Genomic DNA, 18,357 nt, shown 5'->3' on the forward strand with positions numbered 1-18,357 from the left:
CTTCCATATTTTCATATTAACAGCTTTGTTGAGTCGAAGACACGACTTCCAGTGTTTACATAAAAATGAAAGTGGATCAAATGATTCATCGTTCCCCTCTGACAAAAAAAAAAAACAAACAAAAAAAACAACCTTAGTCCATTTTCTCTAATTTTACATCTTCACACCTTAAAGTAGCAGTAATGGTTTAGTTTGGGCTGAATTGAATTCCTCGTCACACACACACCCCATTATGCTCAGAGCAGATAAAGCCTCCAGCTCAACACAAATGCACACAAAGGAGTTCATTCAAAGCAGAAACAAATTACAGAAAAGCATAATTAATGGGCTCATTGTCACACCTTTAAACACACACACACACAAACAACGCACTGATATTCCAACCCAGTGTTTGCTCTTTGTGTGAGCGCAGGCGGCGCCGGTCGCTGGTTATCATTCATGTCTACATTTCCAGTGTGTGATTTGAATGACGTCCGGCTGTTGAAAGCCCACTGACCTGAAACTCACTCAATGACACAGAGACAGAGCGGAGCTGCACAAGATAATGACACACAGACGTGAGATAAGAAGAATATCTGAATGCTAATCAGCGTCAACCATCTATACAGTATTAGAAAAGGGACGTGGACTCAGTGTGTGTGAGTGTGTGTGTGTGTGTGTGTGTGTGTGTTTGCGTGTGTGTGTGTCTGGAGCATCACACTAACTCCATGCACATCTGACTGCTGCAGTTTGTCATACTTCTGGATTTTTGGTCCAGGATCAGACTAACGATAACAGCAAGTTGATAGGCCCAATAATTCAGGAGATATTAATAATTTTGGAATACAATAGCCTTACAATCATGTTGCTGTGGCCAGAATCATAGAATCAGGGTGTGATTTGTGGGGGTGGTAGGGAGGATTACCCCCCCCCCCCCCCCCCCTGGTTTTTACATCCCTACTTCTGCTCAGTGAATTTCATCTTTTTTTGGGGGGGGGACCAACCTGCTGAAAATCCCATCAGGTTGTGTCAGTTTTCTTCCACAGGTCTACATCCTCCATTACTGACTCTAATGTTCACCTGAACCCAACTGTCACAGTCTCAGAATTCACAAATATCCCCATGCACTGGGGTGCCGTAAATGGAGGTTGGGGGGGGGGGGGGGTCCAGTGGATACAGGTTAGAAATTATGAAAATTGTGTGTAAAAACCACTGAATAATGGAGGAATAGAAGCAGGAGTTGGACGTTCAAAGTATGTAAAGTTTCACTTTAGTTTCATGCCAGCGTTGGTTTTGTTAGTTATGGACTGCACCCCCATGTGTATAACACCCACCCCACGCTCCGACAGAACCCCCCCCCCCCGTTTTTTTTTGACAAACTGCACCCTGCATAGAATCATCATTGGAGTTTCACTAGCATGCAGTTAAAACTGTACTGGTTAAAGATGAAAGCATCAGCATCAGGGAACCATGGGTAATTAAAAAAAAACAAAAACAAGTAGTTCCAGGCATAACAAACCCCACCCCTCACACATATTGTGTCTAATTTTGGCATGGATCCAGCTGATGTCATCATGTCTGTGTGTGTCCTGATGTCATCATATCTATTGCCTCTATATATGTGTAAACTTTGAAGTAAACTGAAACCAAAATCATGTTTTTATAGACGTGAAATTTCACCCATTATAAGTAAATGGGGAAAAAAAAGATTTTTAAAAATTCATACAAAATTTGAACTTTGACCTACTTTTCCCAAAATGTAATGAGATCTATTCTGGGTCACTGGTAATTTATAAACCCAATTTGGTGTGAATTCAACTAATAGTTTTGCTGCTAAAGTATTAACAAACAAACAAACAAACAAACTGAACCAAAAACAGTACCCCTTGCCTTGAGGGGGGTGGGGGGGATGGGGGTAATTAACCTAAACTACAGCACTTGCTTCCAATGAACTATTTACATTATTGTGCAGCTGTGATTTCACTGAATTTTCCATCATGTGGCTGCACATTCATAGCCTGTCCATCCATTTGAGTTTCTCAGTGTATTCAACACCAGTGGTGATTTCTCACAGACTGCAAGGGAAGCCCGGCTTCCCCTAAAATAATAATAAAATGAATTAAAATGGTTAAATATGTATGGTTAAATATGTATGGTTGTGTTGACATTTCATTAACTACAAATGTGTTAGAACACGTTCATCTCAAAGATGAATTCATTCAGAATCACCTTTATCACAAATCAACAGACGCGATGTTGTTCATTTCTCATACATTCCTGTGTCTGTGTTTTCTCCTCCATCTCTGCTCAGTGCATTTGTCCGTAGACTGCGGGCGTCTCTGGGCTTCAATGGGACTGAGTGGAACAGTTTTTTTCATTGCCTCAAAACTGGACGGTAATTGGATAAATGCCACGATGTTGTCCCGCCCCCGGACGCCGGGCGTCTCTGGGGGTGAATGGAGCTGTGGACGGAGCTTGGCCGGGCTGGACGCAAGAATCCCACGTGCTGATTGGATGATCAGTCGAAAGGCTGAATCCCGTTTGATTGACAGCTATTTTCAGATCTGCTCCTTCACTGACACAGTTCAGTTTAATACCTTCACACATTCTGCTGTGAAATTAAGAGAGAAACCGCTACGAAATTACTCGTTCATTTCTTGCACTGTAAATAAAACACACTCATTGTACTTCCTTGTTTCAACTTAACATAATTTCAGCGTTTTCTTGTTTCAGTTCCATAATTTAATCATTTCTTGTTCGAGTTGAATATCGTTTTGTAGATAGTTAAATCAATCATACTGTCTCCTAGGTCGGAGTGAAAGGAGCATCTGTTGTTTAAAAAGGCTGAAGTCTAACACCTGCAACACACTGGGCCAAGTCAGTGTAAGCAGAGAGGACACTGGTCCAGTCCCTGGAAAAGACGCCTACTTGGTACGATAAGGTCACTGAGCATTTTCTTAAAAAGGAACGGAGGGTCGAATGTATGTTTAAATAACTTGACAATTTTTTTTTTTTTTGATGTAAGCCGACATTGAGCTTCCCCTGTCTGAAAGACGAGCAGCCGCCACTGTTCAACACTGAGAAAACAGTCTGGGATTGGTCCACTCACTGTGAAACATGCATCATCTATTCTACACCGACCAATCACAAGTCTGGGGGCGGGATTTTCACAATGTGTCATACACACCGACTTCTTTTTGCTGCAAGTCAAAGTCAGTTCCAAGTCCACACATCTCTTTCTAACTGTTGTCAGTTGTTTGATTCAAAAATAAGGGTTGAATTCCAGATTACACCTGCATTCTCCAGTTTCCCTGAGAAAAGCGACAGTAATTATTCACCAAATTTTCTACTCGACCACCACCACCACACACCATGATGGAAACATGCTGAGGTTTGTTGACATTAAGGATCTGCTTGTCGCATAATTATGTCACATCCGTCTTATCTGTGATTGGTTTACTCGGCGCCTGTTAACCCCGCCTTCATATTTGGATTCAAGCCCTGCCATTCCAGACAGATTTCTCCTTCAGAAAGACAGACGAATGGACAGGTGATCACATTATGACACAGAGAACGAACTGAATGTCTCCTCCACCTGTTACTGGGTTGGTTTCCATGAAACAGGTGAACAGTGCTGGCACACTGACAGCTGCCATACTGTTAACCTTTACAAAATACATTTGAAAAAAAAAACAAAACTAATGACACAGTTTTTATTCAGCACTGAGTAGAAATCAAGTTCAATGTGTGAATACCAGAGATTGCAGTTCAAACTGATCATTACTATAATACAGCTAACAGCCTGTTATTCAGCCAATGTTTAGAATGAGTCACTATTAGTTATTTGGTGCTTGTACACTTTAAAGGAGTGATATTTGTCTTTTTTTTTTTAAAGGGAATTATTCATTTTCCCACATTTCCCTGTGGTCTCCATAAACTGTAAATGCTCTGCTTGGGTCTGAATTCTTCATTTATTCAACTCCACAGGTCCATCTTCAACCCTATTTCTGAGTAATGACACCAGGAAGGTGGTTTGGAGCGCTGGCCCTTTAAATGCACATGAGACACTTCAGGCCCCGCCCCCTCCAGGTTGTTGGTTATGCTGCTCTGTCCTGTTTCTCTGTACTCTGAGAAATGTTCGTCGGAAGTCTGGACCTTATATGTGCAAATGTCATGATGTAACTAGTTATAGATGCAACTGATTAAGAAGGAATTCAGACAGGTTGTAGAAGTCCACTGGATTTTTGTCCAAATGAATCTAAAGATGCAGCAGCTGGAGGGTTCAAATTCAAACTGTCTGAACTGTTAGGGTCCAAATACACAAAGAAATGAACCACAGACTAAGAAAAGTGGGTTTAGACCAGGGCTCTCAAACTCATTTTCTTTCAGGGGACACATTCAGCCACATTTGATCTCCAGTGAGCCGCACCCGTGAAATAATAACATAATATTCTATAAATAATGACAACTCCAAATTTTGTGTTTTAGTGGAAAAAAAAAACAAAAAAAAAAACGGAATTATGAAAATACTTACTTTTATAAACTATCCAAACAAAAAAAGATGTGAATAACCTGAAAAAACTGAAATTTCTTTTTTTTTTTTTAAAAAGTGCGGTTTTAACAATATTCTGCCTCAACTTATCATTTCTACATGTGCATTATGGATCAGATCTACAAAGACACTAAACACTGAGGAACAAGAAGAAAATAGTTCAAATTGTGCTTAATTTTCTTTAGACATTTCAGGTTGTTCATATTTGTTCAGGTTATTCACATTTTATTGTAACAGAATAGTTTGTAATTGTAAATATTTTCATAATTTAATGTTATTTTTTTGGAAAAAAAAAAAAAAAAAAAAAAAAAAAAAATATATATATATATATATATATATATATATATATTTGAAGTTGTCATTATTTATAAGCATAGTGTAATGTTTTTTTCACATCAAACTGAGAAGAAAATATGGAGTCATTCTTTTTTGTAGGTTATTATGCTGTTATTTTACTATAGATCATATTGGTCTGTATGTGGAACCTGAACTAAAAGGAGTTCCACAGCCTTGACTGTGGAATTTTTGCACTTTGAAAATTCCTCCCAGGGGCCGGATTGCAACCTTTGGCGGGACGCATTTGGTCCCCGGGACGCATGTTTGAGACCCCTGGTTTAGACAAATATGAACCCCATTAAATACTGTATTTTTTAAAGTGTATATTCTATATCATAAAAGGGAAGTGGACCCTGTGTGTGTGTGTGTGTGTGTGTGTGTGTGTGTGTGTGTGTGTGTGTGTGTGTGTCTGGCATCACACTAACTCTGTACACAGCTGACTGCTGTAGATTGTCGTACATTTCTATTTTTGGTCAATGAACAGACTAGTGAAAACGGCAAGTTGATAGGACCAATATTTTGGGAGATGTTAGTAATTTTAATACAATAGCCTTACAATCACGTTGCTGGGCCCAAAATCATAGAATCTTCATTGAGGTGGGTCACCTAGCAACAGATAAACAATAGGGCCACGTTGCCATGGTGTCAAATTAATTAATATTTAATAAAAAAGTAATTAGTTTTAGTTACTAATGACTTTTCCCAAAAAGTAATTGAATTAGTAATGGAATTACTTCTTCATAAATGTAATTAGTTACCAGGGAAAGTAATATTTGCATTACTTTTGTGAAAAACCTTCAAATATGTAAAAGGAAACAGATTTTTGTGCGTGTTTCATGGTCAGTTTCATAGAGTAGAACAGCAGACAAGTACTGAATACCATAACTGCGGTGAGGCTGGGGTCCACCAGGGCCAGGTTGGGGGTCCACCAGGGCCCGGCTGGGGTCCACCACATAATATCTGCATTTATAGAAGAAGATGCTCCTCCAGTTAATCCCACATCTGCACTTTTTTCAGTCGCTCCTTCCTGATCCAGCAGTAAATGTCTTCAGCCCAGTCAGTTGGACTGTCACTGATAACTCCTCCCCTAAATTAGCTGCTCATGTAGCTGCGTTCAAGTGAATGGGGTGTGCTGCGGACAACTCAAACTCGGATATGTCATTAGTGGTTCAGGTGAAGGCAGCGTGGACAACTCAGACTCATGGACACACAGGTGAAGCATGAAGGCAGTGTGGGTAATCTGAATAAAAGAACAACCTGTAAATGAATGGCTCGCAACGAATCGGTTCTTATCGTTCACTGAAAAGAGCCGTTCAAAAGACTCGACTCATCCGCGAACGTCACACCTCTCGTGCCTGGCTGAGCGAGCCAGGACAGATAACAGCTGTTAGATATCAGTGCATAGTAACGCACCACATTTCACTGCAGGTAACGGTAACAGTGTTGTAACGTTTCAAATAGTAATGAATTAGATTAGCCGTTACTGGAAAACAATAACGGTATTAGTAACACCGTTATTTTTAACGCCGTTATTCCCAACACTGGTGGTCACTTGTGGTTTCCAGTCGTCTTCTGGTCTCCACTCTACCTGGAAACATGGAGACTAAAGTTGGGAGAAAGCAGCAGAGTCCTGTCTGGGATTTATTTGAATATGACAACAGAGAAGAAGAGAAAAGATTAAAAAAAAAAAAAAAAAAAAAACTAAAATGAATACTAAAATTAAGCATTTAGAAAATAACAAAAATTAATAAAAACTAGCAAACCTGCTCAAAAAACAAATTAAAACTAACTGAATTAAAGGAAAAAAGTCAAAACTAAAGAAAACTAAACTATAATGAAAAATCCCAAACTATTAGAACTTTGGTTGTGTCTGCAGTGATCTAAGGGCTTCAGTTTCAGTGTTCAGATGGTTGGACTTGAAGGTTTAGGTCAGTGTTTTTCAACCTTGGGGTCAGGACCCCACATGGGGTCACCTGGAATTCAAACGGGGTCACCTGAAATTTCTAGTATTTGATACAAAATAAAAACTTGCTAATAAAAAATATATGGTGAGTTGAGAAAGACAATCAAAATACCTAAAAGACAAACTTTGAAGCTGAAGCTGCAGCACTGTGGTTCTGTTTATCTGTCAAATGTTCATTGTGGTCGGTTTCAGATGCTGCAGCTCTTTCATAATTCATAATTCATAGTTTCAGTTCCTGTTTGTTCAGTATTAATTGTCCTCCTTGTAAATCACAGCTGGACTGACTGTACATATCCTGACCAAGGAAAATCAAAATCTCCCTTTGTGCAGTAATCTACACCTGGATTTACTGCCTCTGTCCATAATAATATATATTAAATAGACTAAATGTCCTCTAAATTAACCTGTATTTGCAACGTAGTATAGCAAACTATTACATGATCAAAAACAAATTAATTTTGGCCAAAAAAAAGGTCTCCATTTTGAATGTCTGGGGTCACCAGAAATGTGTGATGTTAAAATGGGGTCATAGGACAAAAAAGGTTGGGAACCACTGGTCTAGGTTGGCTAATATTTACACTGAATGGAGTATTCATTGACCTTTAATTGTTTATGTATTGATTTATCCATCTCAGTCTTTATTTTTAGACGTAAATGTTCCCGTCTGCTGTCGTCCAGTTTCAGTTCAGGTCATTTCCAACAGCATCATTCTTTTTTTCAGCGACAGTAGCCGTGGTTAGGGCTGTGTATCGGCGAGAATCTGGCGATACGATACAAATCACAAAACTCGGATCACGATACGATATATCATGATATATCATGATACTGTCAAAAAGGCAAGTTTTTGTTTGTTTCTTTTCTTTTTAATTATTATTTCCTGGAAGAATTGGATTACACCAGAAATCTGCACAAATGCTAAACATCAGAACAGGATCTAATGCTATATCGCAAAGTGTTCCTGTGTTCAAACTTAAGTTATGTTTTACAGACATTACAGTTTCAGATCCTGTTCAAATGTTCATGTTCTATTAGTTCAGAACTAACATCAGAACATTATTTTAGTTCAATCCCAACAAAGGAGCTAACATTATTTAAAAAAAGAGTGTTAAATAATAATAAATAAAATATAAACAAAAAAACAGAAAATGAACCTCCACAATATTTGCATTTGAATAAATACATAAAAATATCAATACAGTACTTTTTAATATCAATACAGTATTGTGAAAAAAAATATTTTGATATATTGCAGAACTGATATTTTCTTACAGCCCTAGCAGTGATACTGTCTTTTCTTATATTATATTGGCTTCCAGGAAACACTACTGGTCCATTTTTTTCCATAGTTTTTTTTTTTTTTTTTTTTCAACGTTTATTAAATCCTTCAAAAAGTATAAAATGGTAACATGAAATCACAAGGACATCATATTTACCATCTGGGCTCAGCACAGCGTCAAACATACAGCAATAAGTACTAAATGTGTTGTCGTTTTTTTGTTTGTTTTTTTAAATCCCTTCTTCAAACCCACCTTTTTTTCTTTGGCTTTAGACACCATGTGAAATGTTTAAATGTATTATTGTTTGTATTTTATTGTTTTGTTTGGTATTTGGTATTGGTTTATTACCCCCCCCCCCCCCATCCCCCCACAGGTGAGGCAAGGGGTACTGTTTTTGCTTCGGTTTGTTTCGTTTGTTAACACTTTAGCAGCAAAACTACTGGTTGATTTAATACTAAATTTGGTTTATAGATTGCCAGTGACCAAGAATAGATCTCATTAAATTTTGGGAGCAATAGGTCAAAGTTCAAATTTTTTTATGAATTTTTCAAATATTTTTTTTCCCATTTACTTATAATGTGGGAAATTTCACGTCTGTATCAGCAAAACTATTGGTTGAATTCACACCAAATTGACTTTGTAGATTGCCAGTGACCCAGAATAGATCAGATGGGAAAAGTAGGTCAAAGTTTAAATTTTTTATGAGTTTTTAAAATCTTCACATTTACTTATAATGAGCAAAATATGTGCGAGGGGCAGAGTTTGTTGTGCCTGGCACCAGTTGTTGTTTTTATTGTTATTATTTTTAATTGTACACCTGATTTATGGCTTTTAACCTATTCTTGTATTTTATTCTTTTATTTTGGTTTTATTTATTCTTCTGTACAACACCTTGGTCCACTGTGGTTGTTTTAAAGGGCTTTACATAATAATAAAGTTGGATTGGATTGGATAAATTAGTAACCCCACCCCCACCCCCTGCCGGTCAAAAAATGACAATAATAAAATAAAATAAAATAAAGGAGAGGCACACGGCATCACTCATTATGAGCTGTCTATAATCCAGATCTTTCAATCTGAGTTCATCTGAGTTCAGAAGGGCTCCTACACACTTTCATAAACATCAAACTGTCCATTTCTCTTGTGGATCAGTCGTTCATATGAGGTGGTCTCTGATACAGTGGGGTGGTTCTGGCCCTTCCAGTGCCTTAGTATGACCACTGGTCCAGTTTTATTTTGCAGATTGTAATGATCCAATAATTCTTCCCACAATATTTTATAGCTCCAAATCATTAATTCATCCTGTCTCCATGAGGTTTTGACTCGTTGACCTTTCACATCTTTCATTAACGTAACAAGTAAATACCAGTTTCTTTGGTCTGATTTGACCTAGAGGTGGACTAATGTCTCTTAATAGGACTAATATGCAAATGGACCCATAATCACAGCTCACACAGTTGGACGGCTGCTAGATTGGGTTAAATCTCTGTAGAATGTTGGGAGTCTAATTAATTCTCTGCTCAAACCTCATTAACATATTTTTGGAACAAAACGTATTTGCATATTTTCCAGGTACATAACTGGAGTTCAGATCAGGAGGGTGAGGGGGAAGATGCACAGTTTGGATTTGTTTCTAACCATCGACACAAATAATCATCCTCAGGCTGTGTATACCATGTCAACATGAGTGGATTCATACTGCCTATGTGTGTGTGTGTGTGTGTGTGTGTGTGTGTGTGTGTGTGTGTGTGTGTCTCTATCTGTAAATGTATGCATTAGTGATTTCCTTATCAGATGTTACTGTGGTTCATGTATATTCATGATCAATCAACACTGAGTGCAGTTAAGCATAGCCTATCAGATTCTGCCCTGACATCCCTGAATTTGCATATTTTAATTGCTGCCACGACAAGTGTGTTACTGACACATCATCTGCCTGTTGCACACACACATACACACACACACACACACACACACACACACACACACACACAAACACACACATTCACACTTAGGCAGGTATTACTCTTCAGTTAAATTTAGATCTTTAGGAGGTCTTTCTAATCCTCCCTCTGTCTCTTTCACTTTTGCCGGTAATATCAGTAATTATTCTGGCTACTTCCCAGTCCTCTGCCTGGAATTGAATTTAGCTATCTGTGAGTGTGTGTGCGTGTGTGTGTGTGTGTGTGTGTGTAATTGCTTGTTAAGCCGTTTCAAAAGCAGGTGCAGTTTGTCTGAATGACTTCTCTGTTTTCTAAGTACCTAACCGCCTTAACCTGCCAGCTTTTACTGTGTGTGTGTGTGTGTGTGTGTGTGTGTGTGTGTGTGTATATAATGAGGGTGACGTCAGTCATCATGTCTGACAGCTCCCTTCCTGAAAACACACCTATGAAAACACACCGCACCAGGCCCATATGTGGCTGCACACACAAACACTGTGTTCACTGTGTGTGTGTGTGTGTGTGTGTGTGTGTGTGTGTGTGTGTGTGTGTGTGTGTGTGTGTGTGTGTGCGTGTGTGTGTGTGTCCGTCTGAATGGGCTTCGATGCTTATGGACAAACACACACACACGAAAACACCTCCAGTTACAGATGACTGTACTGATTTAAGGGGTTCACTTCCACATTTTAAAGAAAGTACACTTAAATGTAAAGGAAAAAATATATAAAAGTAAAAATAACATTTGATATTTTGAGATGTTTTTGTATCCTGTGTTGTAAAAATATTGATTCTAAAAAATAAATATACTTAACCCTTAAAGACTCACAGCTATTTATGTCCCAGCTTCTATATGATTTTTCTGTTCCCCAAATAATGTATCACCATTTATTATAATGCATTGACCCGAGGGGATCAACAGGTTCTAGATGTGGTAGTTTTATGCTATTGTGTAATTGTGCATGCTGTTCCGCATTTGTCCAGCAGTCACCGACAAAGTATTCTGGGCATAGCAACATGATTTTAAGACTGTTGAAATCAAAATGACCAATAACTGCCAAAATATTGGTCCGATCAACTCGTCGTTTTCACTGTTGTCTTCCTTGACCAAAAATACATGAGCATGACAAACTGCAGCAGTCAGCTGTGTATGGACACACACACACACACACACACACACACACACACAAACAGAGGCCACTTGGCTTTTATTATATAGATTATTCTCTGCATTTTGGTATAGGTGTTTTCCTATATGTCATTCTTTGATCATGTAGATGTTCATCAAAGCTCAGAGTAAATTCAGAGGTTATTCATAAAAAACTGAAAAAATGAGGAAAAAGTGTCTTTTTCAGTCCAATCTGTCATTAACTGAACATAAACCCAGTGTGTCCATCCACTTTCATTGATTCAACTCCATGGGTTTTACTGGGGAATCAATATTTTAGAAGATGACAGTGTTTCCACGAACGTCCAAATGGGTCATATCTGATGACCATGAAAAGATGAAGAACTTGCATGAAACAAACCCATGACCTGTAGGGATGGGAATTGTTAAGAATTTAATGATTCCGATTCCATTATCGATATTGCTTATCGATCTGATTCCTTATCATTTCTCTTATCAATTCTCATTGGGTGAGGGAATAAAAGAGTACAAACCGGTGTGTTTGCATCAGCTGTCTTTTATATTTCCATCTCTGCACAGAAAATGTAACATATACAATATGTACAAATAATAAGAACAGATGACGCCAGGCTGGTTTGGGGGAGTGTGGGGGGGGACGTACAGTGAAAGTGAAACTAAAGACTCTTTACTAATTCCTCTACTGCCACATTTCTACTACATGGAACCGGTTCGACTCGGCTCGGCTTGTCTCCCATTGTTGTGCACCTCATTTCCTTTCCCTTCTTACCTTCGGAAACTTATATTTGAGGGGGTACGATGCAAGGTTATAATAGTTTTGGATTTTTAATTATAGTTTAGTTTTAATTAGTTTTGACTTTTTGTTCTCTTATTCAGTTAGTTTTAATTAGTTTTTAGAGCAGGTTTGTTAGTTTTTATTAGTTATCGTTTTTTCTGAATGCTTAGTTTTAGTTTAGTTTTAGTATTAGTTTTAGTTATTTCATATATTTTATCTTCCTCATCATCCTATTCAAAGAAATTAGTGAGGCGCGGATATGGGTTACCCTGGACACTTTATTTGGGGGTCGGGTTAGGGCGGCTCATGGACTGAGCAGAGACACAATGTACCGTACAATGTATAAATTCCCTATAGCAGGTTGGGGGGGGGGGGTGCAATCCATACACAACATCACTTACGTGAAACAATGCAAAGATGTGCAAAGCATGAGAGGAGATGCACAAAGCAGCCAGCAGTTAAACCAGATAGAAACATATATAAACCAGCTAACCAGCAGTTAAAGCAGATAGAAACATATATAAACCACTTATAAACATATATAACCCAGTTCCTCATCAGTAAACCACACCTTAGCAGATCTCTCATCTCTTAATCATCTCCAGTTCCATTATTAGCCAACTTTGCTTCAGTTCAGTTCAGCTAGCTGTTGCTAGTAACATCAAACGTTTTTGAACATTCTAACAGGTTCCATACCTCTGTAACTGGATTAGTTTTCATCCTCCTCTTTTCTCCTCTTCTAAACTGTGCAGTTCAGGGCTTGGAAGGCCTTTTCATGGTGATAAACTCTCCAGTTTTAACCTGGATGCTAGTCCTGTTTGACTCTGTACTTTAGCTCTGCTCTGTCTCTGTCACTCACGCGCACACACACGGTACGCCAAAAAAAAAAAAAAAAAACAACCTGACCCCACTCATCACTACAGTAAACCCCAGACAGGACTGTGCTGCTGTGTCCCAGCTTTAGTCTGTATGTTCCAGGTAGAGTGGGGACCAGAAGACCACTGGAAACCACCAGTGACCAGACATGACAGACTGTGAAGTGTCGTATGGTGTCACCAGCTAAACCTGCTGGAGCGAAATAAATTAATTTCATATCAATCCGACATTGACAAAGACGAAAACGAAGGGAATTGTATCCATAATTTTTATATGTTTTAGTTAGTTTTGTAAGCTCACGATACAGTTTCAGTTAGTTATTGTTTTTTTTCTTTTAATTAGAGTTTTTATTAATTTCAGTTAACGAAAATGTTTTTTCAATTTTAGTTTTCGTCATTTCGTTCGTTTTCAATAACGATAATAACCTTGGTACGATGTTTGTTGCCCACATCGGAACCGGAACTGGGCCCGGCGTTCACTCTGCCACTACATTCACAAGCACCGAATCAAATACGTGACATTTCTGTGAATGAAGCACATGCTGTGGACAAATGTTTGAGGATATTGGAGGGATTCCACCCCTTTGAAGACATGGAAGCTTTGACAGTGTTCCAGTGGACCTGGTGTCATCTTTTTAGACCGTTTCTGCCTCAACGCCATGTTGGCTACGTTCTGACCAAAACAATGCAGGGTACGTGTGACATCATCGCGCACGCACAATGAAGGCAGAATCGATAAGCAGAATCGTTAAGCAGGCAGGCAAATGATTCCATGGAATCGAGCTACTGGGAACCGGTTCTCAAAAAGAACTGGTTCTTGATTCCCATCCCTAATGACCTGTTTTACACAGATCCACATTTCTCTGTGACCACTGAGCCAAATTAAATGGGGTTTTCTGCAAGATGGAGGTAGTAAGTTATCGTTTCATACCCTGAAATAACATTTAGATTGTTTAATTAGTTTGACAGTTATCAAATCAAAGTCTGTTTGTAATTTTTTGGGGGGCATACAGTATGGTACAGTGTTTTTGGATCATTGTGGCTGTCGGACCAGTCGCAGGGTGTTAAAATCAAAAGAAGACAGAAGTAAAACCTGTCCGTCTATAAAGTCACTCATAGTAGGCGTAGATGCTGGTAGGATGTACTGGTCCAACTGGTGGGACACCTTTAGACCCAGTAAACAACCAGTCATAGATGGGATAAATGTTACAGATACAGTGGAAGGAAAAGTATTAGAAGGACATGAATGTTTTAAAGGACAGATGTACAAAGACACACAGAGACAAATGGAGTGAGAGCAAGAACAGTGAAGAACAAGTGAGAAAAAAAGAAGAAAAACACGAGGGTTTCCCGTGTTCCAGCCTGTCTCATTGTACATTCCCTCATTTAAAAAATTGTGAAATTCATTTCTCACACAGATGGAAACAGGCAAGGCTGATTTCATTAAAATAGCCCATCTGTTGAATGGGGGGGCACAAACAGGGGTGAACCAAACAAAACAGTTCTCCTGTCCTGGAATCATTTGTTTCCCCTTGGACGAAGTGTGTGTGTGTGTGTGTGTGTGTGTGTGTGTGTGTGTGTGTGTGTGTGTGTGTGTGTGTGTGTGTGTTATACTGATGGGAGTCCAAATGTGAACAGACAGACAGGCATCGGTAGAAGAGCAGGAGAGAAAGGAGAGAGAAATCTGTGTGTGAGGCAGAGTTTCCTGTATTTCTTCACCTAAACTCCACATTAATAACATTATGAAATGTTCCAAACTTTCCCTCATGCTTTTCTGTCTCTGAATCTGCTTCCTCTGTTAGGTGAAGAACCACCGCATGGTTTCATCCTTTTGAACTCGTTATGACTTTAACTGCATGTTTAAACCAGATGGATATTATTGTTGATTCAAATGCTTTTCAGTGTCCATTACCAAGGTTATTATTGTTATTGAAAACTAACGAAATGATGAAAACTAGAATTGTAAAAACATTTTCGTTAACTGAAATAAATAAAAACTAGAATTAAAAGAAAAAAACAATAACTAACTGAAACTGTATTGTGCGTTTACAAAACTAACTAAAACATATAAAAATTATGGATAAAATTCCCCTTATTTTCGTCTTTGTCAATGTCGGATTGATATGAAATCGATTTATTTCCCTCGAGCAATTTTAGCCGGCAGCGCAATATGATATTTAACGGTCCGTCACTTCTTGTCACTTGTGGTTTCCAGTCGTCTTCTGGTCCCCACTCTACCTGGAAACATGGAGACTAAAGTTGGGAGAAAGCAGCAGAGTCCTGTCTGGGATTTATTTGAATACGACGACAGAGAAGAAGAGAAAAGATATTAAAAAAACTAAAACTAAACTAAAACTAAGCATTTAGAAAAAAATGAAAGCTAATAAAAACTAGCAAACCTACTCTAAAAAATAATTAAAACTAACTGAATTAGAGAAAAAAAAGTCAAAACGAAATAAAACTACACTTTAATTAAAAATCTAAAACTATTATAACCTTGTTCATTACACAGTGTAATTAAAGCAAACTCCAAATTATCCATGCATCCATTTCATTGCACAACATAAACCGATAGATTTTCACTTCAAGACGCTTCTAATCATTGAAGTCTGTTTTATCCTGAAACACTGAACACATTTCACTGGAGAATGTAAATGAACCCAAAATATCAGTCAAATGGAAGCTCAAAAATAGAAGAGTGATGCCTTTAACGTCCAAAAAGCACATTCTCTTCTGATGAAAATTCATAATCTGTGAGATGTGAAGCATTCTATCAACTGTGTGACACATGACTTGACTCTGTTCATATACTCATCAACACTCAAATAAATTCATCAAATATTTAGTTTAAAGTAATGACATGAAAACCACAGTGTAAATGGAATGGAAACATGAGGTTGGAAGACACAGCGTTAGGAAAAACAGAAAAGATGGACATGTGTATTTGCATAAAGAACAGGAGCTGAGGCCTGGGGCTGCAGCGGTCCAGTCTACTGGAAGTGGAGGATTCCACCGAATACTTCAGCGATTTATCGAATAATCTAATTTCATCATCAAAGCTGTCATGGAGACTCATAATTATAGACGATAACAAATGCATCGCCTCCATTCTAACCGGCGCTGCTCAGTTTCTCCGTTAGCATCAGCTAACATTCTTCTACTGTTGAGTGGCAGACGGGCTTTGACCTCGTGCTGCTTCAGATGTGGACTTACACACATCACACCACATTCTCTGTTTTTTGAAGTTTGAAGTGATCCCAAACTTCGGACATCTTTGGTCTTTTATTGACGGCCTCTAGGGATGGGAATCTATAAGAATTTAAGGATTCTGATTCCATTATCGATTCTGCTTATCGATCCGATTCCTTATCGATTCTCTTATCAATTCTAATTGGGTGAGGGAATAAAAGAGTACAAACAGGTGTGTTTGCATTAACTGTCTTTTATATTTCCATCTGCACAGAAAATATAACATATACAATATGTACAAATAATAATAACAGATGACGCCGGCCCGGTTTGGGGGGGGGGGGGGGGGCGTGTACAGTGAAAGTGAAACTAAAGACGCTTTACTAATTCCTCTATTGCCGCATTTCCACTACGTGGAACCGGTTCGACCCTGTCCGTCTCCCATTGTTGCGCTCCTCATTTCCTTTCCCTTACCTTCGGAAACTTGTATTTGAGGGGGTACGACGTTTGTCGCCCGCACCGGATCCGGAACTGGGCCCGGATGACGGCCTGGTGTTCACTCTGCTGCTAGATTCACGAGCGCTGCTAAGTAGTGAATCAAATGAATCGCATGCTGTGGGCAAATGTTTGAAGAGATTGGAGGGATTCCACCCTTAAGAAGAAATGGAAGCTTTGACAGTGTTCCAAGTGGACCTGGTGTGGTCTGTTTAGACCTGGTGTGGTCTGTTTGGACCTGGTGTGGTCTGTTTAGACCTGGTGTGGTCTGTTTGGACCTGGTGTGGTCTGTTTAGACCTGGTGTGGTCTGTTTAGACCTGGTGTGGTCTGTTTAGACCTGGTGTGGTCTTTTTAGTCCGTTTCTGTCTCAACTTCATGTTGGCTACATTCTGACCAAAACAATGCAGCTTACACATGACATCATCGCGCATGCGCAACGAAGGCAGAATCGTTAAGCAGGCAGGCAAACGATTACAAGGAACTGAGCTACTGGGGTCCGGTTCTGAAAAAGAACTGGTTCTCGATTCCCATTCCTAACGGTCTCCTCGCTCTCTTCCATTGAACCAACTTTTTGACTCGTGTGCGTCACTGTTTACAGTCCGTGTAGAACACGAACACAAGTGATACTGAAACCAAATAATAATTAAACTACTACTCAAGGCAAAAAAAAAAATTCAAGGATTTTTTGTACTCGAATTACTTGAGTACTCATTGCAGCTCTAGTGGGATCCAACCACAGGTTTCAGATGGAGGTGGATGTTCTGAACTGAGCCCAGGTTCATTTGAAGGTCAAGAACAAGGCCTTTAGTGGGACTCTGGAAGTTCTGCTCTGAACTGTGTGGAACTCCGTGGTTACATCAGGGCTGTCTTAACACATGGACCTGATGGGCACTTACCCCCCCATAGGGGTCCCAGGCTAATCTGTGTATGTTAACCCTTCAACGCACCTTGTATCATATATGATACAAATCCATCAAAGGCGTACAGTTACTTTACTAATCTATATTAAAAAAGGGAGGTGAATTCTGTGTGTGTGTGTGTGTGTGTGTGTGTGTGTGTGTGTGTGTGTGTCCATACACAGCTGACTGCTGCAGTTTGTCATACTTATGTATTTTTTTGTGTGTGTGTGTCTTGGGCATCACACTAACTCCGTACACAGCAAGGTTATTATCGGTTACGAAAACTAATGAAATGCCGAAAATTAGAATTGTAAAAACATTTTCGTTAACTGAAATAGATAAAAACTGTAATTAAAAGAAAAAAACGATAACTAACTGAAAGTGAATTATGTGTTTACAAAACTAACTAAAATGAATTAAAATTCTGGATAAAATTCCCTTCATTTTCGTCTTTGTCAATGTCGGATTGATATAAAATCGATTTATTTCCCTCAAGCAATTTTAGCTGCTGGTTCCATATGATATTTAAGGGTCCGTCACTTGTGTTCACTTGTGGTTTCCAGTCGTCTTCTGGTCCCCACTCTACCTGGAAACATGGAGACTAAAGTTGGGAGAAAGCAGCAGAGTCCTGTCTGGGATTTATTTGAATACGACGACAGAGAAGAAGAGAAAAGATATTAAAAAAACTAAAACTAAACTAAAACTAAGCATTTAAAAAAACGAAAGCTAGTAAAAACTAGCAAACCTACTCTAAAAAATAATTAAAACTAACTGAATTAGAGAAAAAAAAGTCAAAACGAAATAAAACTAAACTTTAATTAAAAATCTAAAACTATTATAACCTTGTTCATTACACAGTGTAATTAAAGCAAACTCCAAATTATCCATACATCCATTTCATGACTAAAGTTGGGAGAAAGCAGTAGAGTCCT

At 38.7% G+C, this 18,357-nt stretch overlaps 1 long non-coding RNA gene across 1 annotated transcript in view; it reads right to left on the reverse strand.

Annotated features, from left to right (window-relative positions):
- Nucleotides 1–687: 687 nt before the first annotated feature.
- Nucleotides 688–18,357, reverse strand: part of LOC115428680 (uncharacterized) — an 18,506-nt gene continuing 836 nt past the window's right edge. Inside the window, exons 2-3 of the long non-coding RNA XR_003936672.1 lie at nucleotides 8,830–8,834; nucleotides 688–699 (exon numbers count right to left, since the gene is read on the reverse strand). This is a non-coding gene — a long non-coding RNA (uncharacterized LOC115428680). The remainder of the gene's footprint in view (nucleotides 700–8,829; nucleotides 8,835–18,357) is intronic.

Source organism: Sphaeramia orbicularis, chromosome 11 (genome assembly GCF_902148855.1).
Source record: "Sphaeramia orbicularis chromosome 11, fSphaOr1.1, whole genome shotgun sequence".
Lineage (NCBI taxonomy): Eukaryota > Metazoa > Chordata > Actinopteri > Kurtiformes > Apogonidae > Sphaeramia > Sphaeramia orbicularis.